We start from the raw sequence: 5,000 nt of genomic DNA on the forward strand, positions 1-5,000 counted from the left end.
CATAATAAACCGAATCAAACATAACAATGATGAAACTTACACCATGTCCCAAGGTTGTGCACAAAACGTAACGATAAAGTGCTGGCGAAGTTAGAGGTGCACCAAAATTGTGTACCGATCAGGGAAAGTACTCTACGTTCCTATGATTTGGGTGAAAAGTGTTGATTAACTGCTGGTAAGAATAGACAGTTGCTTATCATACACATCGCAAACGAACACCCCTTAGTGAGCATTAGCAAAAGTCAATGGCACAAAGCAATTGCAATACAAACTGATCAAGTACATTAAAGAACGCTAAGTACCAGGACTTCTTTCCAAGAATGGTGTCCGCGACGGGAGGGCAAGCGTCCTTCCCAGGTTTTCCTAGTAAACCTTGTATGGTAAACATACCCAAGCGTGTCTGTAAGCACGCAACGAAAGTCACGAACGGGCACATACCTAGGGAATGTACTCTACGTACTTGGACTTTTGTCCAAGAATGGTGTCCGCGACGGTCGGGCACTGCGACGCAATAACCAAATCCTAGGATTGTAACTTTAGTGTGCACAAACATAAACATTAACGCGTTCGCTCGGGCTGCGCCGTCCGTGTTGAACACAAATGTGGGTGATTATATGCGTGGAGGGACAAAAACATACGAGGAGGAGACAGTTTTCTGCACGATGTGCACAGAGCTCATTTCGTCGTCCCGGGCGAATGGAAAAACACAAACATCGCGAGTATCGTTCTAGGTTTCTGTCTATAAAAGGGCAGGCCAAAAGGTGACCGGTTGAGATAAGCATTTTAAGCATACAAACACTTTATTGGAACTTTTTGATACAAAAACAAGGTACGTACATGTAGGTTGTACCAACATGGACATCTATGAACGCGTACGCTCGGGCTGCGCCCTCCGTCTTGTACTTTCCCTGATCGGTACACAGTTTTGGTGCACTGCTATTCCGACCGGCAACTTGTACCAACATATACATCCATGAACGCGTAAGTAGTGTACTTTCCCTGATCGGTACACACTGTTGGTGCACGGCATAAGAAAAGAGCTAAAATGGTCAAACTCAATCCATTTCAACAATAGATAGTCGATAGTAGCTGTGCCGATGAAGTAGGGCACGATGCAAGTTAATGTTGTTTAATGAATAACATGTCCGCCATACATTTCAGTACAAAATTGCTCGGTCAGACCTACAAAGTGCTATATCTCGAATACGAGGCGTCGGACTGGGGGTTGTAGAACAATTTTAAGTTCGTCTAATGATTCTACATCCGATTCTGGATAGCGGTTTTTGACCACTTTTCAATATTTTGTGACACCCCGAACCTAGGGGCAGCTCCTAGCTTTTTTCAAAAATGTGCACCGAACGGGCCGGAGAGCTCGTGTGGCTCAAAACATGTTTTTCGCTAAAACACCTCAAAACGTGTAAGGAACGCACCCTAGATGATGAAAAGTGCAATCAGAATGTCAATCGACAACTTTGTTGGGGTACCATTTTTACTCTACGGGCCAGTAGCTTAGGCGCGCCAACAGCGCTTTCCTTTCGGGTTCCCATTTTTGCCCTCCTGGGATTATGATCATTTGTTCATTGCCTACTATAGGGAGGGTACCTTGCTACGAGGTCAAACATGAAGATTGCACCAAATCGTAGTTTTTACCTCTATTTAGTCGTAGGAGCATGGTTTGCAGTGGCAGTGGGTCATTAAGCCCCGTTTGGGTCATACGTCCCTCCGCGATAAAAATCGTCGTATGCCTATAGTCCGAACTAATGAAGCAAAAGTGGTGTCTGGTGGGCTCTGCCGATGATTTTAACCTATGATTTTGAGCTTCCACCCTATCAAAACGTTCCTGGAGCAGTACATCACGGGTCTACGGACCCAAAGACTTCGTCGTGATGGTTTCTAGTAAAAAGTTGTAACAGCTAAGGGTTTTGAATACGCGTATATTAACCATTGCTTGAAACTAAGCTTCGTTGTCTTTAAACTCTGCAAGACCAATCGAACTTCTTAGGGAAACCCGAAGGATTCACGCTAAGCTCGATGAGCTATAATGGGTAGTGGTGCATGATCTGGTGTTCCTTGGATCTAATCCAATGAATAAATTTATGAGGGTATATATGGTGCAGGGCACAAAGCGTGATGAAACCGGGTCTCCCTACCAAATGTGGCATATTTTTCCCTGAGAGCGAAGCTCAGACCCACGTAGGGGAGAGCGAAGTGGAACTTAAATGTTCTATGCAGCAAATGTTCGCCATGCGGATAAACAAGTTGGAATAGTTCAATGTAGTGTAATGCAAACACGAATCGCAAATAACGATACGGGACCCAGAAGCAATTCTGCGGATCCCTCGGGGAGTGGTGAGTTGATATAAATTAGAGGTGAAAGTCCAAGTTGTTCAAGCTCCGGCTCGGCAGCCGATACGAGGTTCCTGTTGGGCTTTGTACATCGCGCAGAGGCGCCGTTCGGTTCTAACAATGATTCCCGCCACCATGTTCCATGCGTGCAGAGATCCGTTAGAGCTCGTTCAATGTGTCCCGCCGTGATTACGAAAAGTCCAACAGTTGACCAAGTTGGGGTGCGTCAAGTAAACGCGCAGAGATGCCGTTCGGTTTAGAGCAATGTCTCCCGTATCACGTTGGAGTTCTTCCACTAGTGCAGAGATCGCTGAACCGTTCAATGTGTCCCGTCGTGGTGTGCTTGTACCGAACACTTAGGATACACCATGCTTTGTTGGTTTGGGATAGGAGTGGTCGCGCAACTGCCTCCACGCCGCAAAGTGCCAGTTCGGATTGAAGGTCAACTTTAGCCGTTCAATGCATCAGTCGGTGGGTGTTCAGATGGCATCACAACTTCCCCTAGGTGCTTAAGTTGGTTGGGTTGTAAAACATGTGCACATGCGCAGAGTATCGTGCGTACTAGCAAAGTCTCCGTCACGGTGGTTATGAATGAGTTCCATTCAGTGCAGAGATCGTTAGTGCGTGCAATGTGTACCAGTCGATGTGTCGTACCGGAATACAACCCCGCTTAGAGGCCCGTCGCTCGAAGAGGACAAGCAAGAGTGCGCAGAGTGCCGTACTGGCCTAGCAATGTCTCCAGACAGACGTAGGAACACCCGACGCAGTGCAGAGAGTAGATCCGCTAGCCGTGTGCAATGCATCCGACGTTGTCTGCTTGTGCAGTCTATCGAGTGGCGCCAACGACGCTCCGGCGTCACAGAACAAATCTCGGTGGTCACGGGGACTTGCGCCTCGCGTGATCAAGAGTGTAGTTCGTGTTCAAGCAATTGACTCGAATTCTGGTTGATCCTACCAGTGATATACGCTCGTCTCAAAGGTTAAGCCATGCATGTCTAAGTACAAGCTTCCTAGAAAGTGAAACCGCATAAGGCTCAGTATAACAGCTATAATTTACAAGATCCTCATCCAAACAGTTACTTGGATAACTGTGGAAAAGCCAGAGCTAATACATGCATTATGCCGGGACTGTTGGCCTCCGGGTCGGCGGAACTGGTGCACTTATTAGTTAAACCAATCGCCTCCGGGCGCTTTGAGTTGAAATCTGGATAAGGATGCCGATCGTACGGTCGCTTGCGACTGACGACAGATCTTTCAAATGTCTGCCCTATCAACTATTGATGGTAGTGTAGAGGACTACCATGGTTGCGACGGGTAACGGGGAATCAGGGTTCGATTCCGGAGAGGGAGCCTGAGAAATGGCTACCACATCCAAGGAAGGCAGCAGGCGCGTAAATTACCCAATCCCGGCACGGGGAGGTAGTGACGAGAATAACAATATGGACCTCTCTAACGATGGTCCATAATTGGAATGAGTTGAGCATAAATCCTTTTGCAAGGATCAAGTGGAGGAGCAAGTCTGGTGCCAGCAGCCGCGGTAATTCCAGCTCCACTAGCGTATATTAAAGTTGTTGCGGTTAAAACGTTCGAAGTTGATACCCCGTCCAGACTCGCGTCCGTCGCGGGCGCCCGGCCTCTCGGTTGGGACCGTCCGTGTACGCGCTCGCGGCTGCGACTCACAATGGTGTACCTGGGCGTTCTACTCCGTGACGGGTCAGGACTTGTCGCCGCGACCTCGTCGGTCAAGGTCTTGTTCGACCCAGCTTCATGGTGCCCGGGAACTCTCGTTTACCTTGAACAAATTAGAGTGCTCAAAGCAGGCTAGTTCAAAGCGTCCGGTCCTCCGGGGCCGGCGTTGGCCGAGAATAATTTTGCATGGAATAATGGAACATGACCTCGGTCTGAGTGGTTTCGTTGGTTTGTAATAGACCAAGAGGTAATGATTAACAGAAGTAGTCGGGGGCATTGGTATTACGGCGCGAGAGGTGAAATTCGTAGACCGTCGTAGGACCCACAGAAGCGAAAGCGTTTGCCAAGGATGCTTTCATTAATCAAGAACGAAAGTTAGAGGATCGAAGGCGATTAGATACCGCCCTAGTTCTAACCGTAAACGATGCCAATTAGCAATTGGGAGACGCTACCTACCTTCGGTGCTCTCAGTAGCTTCCGGGAAACCAAAATCGGGTTCCGGGGAAGTATGGTTGCAAAGTTGAAACTTAAAGGAATTGACGGAAGGGCACCACAAGAAGTGGAGCATCCTGAGAGACTATGCGAAAACAGGGGCTCGTCTATGACACCGCAGACGGGCCCGTTACACGCCAGTGACACGGGGAGTCCATTCTGGGCCCGACCCTGTGGAACATCATGTACGACGGCGTGTTGCGGGTCGACTCCTGAAGGGGCTAGCGTCATCGGCTATGCGGATGACATAGTGGTCATGGCACGGGGTTGCACACCAGAGGAGGCGGCATCGGTGGCTGAACAGGCAGTGGACGCGATTGCGGCCGGATGGAGAGACCATCACCTGCAGCTCGCTCCGGAGAAGACGGAAGGAGTAATGATCTCCAGTCTGCGAAGAGGTCAACTGAGGTGCCGTTCCGCGTCGGGGACACCATCATACAGCAAACAGTCGATCCGGTATCTGGGGGTCCAGA

This window comes from Anopheles arabiensis (genome assembly GCF_016920715.1).
Source record: "Anopheles arabiensis isolate DONGOLA chromosome X unlocalized genomic scaffold, AaraD3 X_pericentromeric_contig0026, whole genome shotgun sequence".
NCBI classification, from domain to species: Eukaryota; Metazoa; Arthropoda; class Insecta; order Diptera; family Culicidae; genus Anopheles; species Anopheles arabiensis.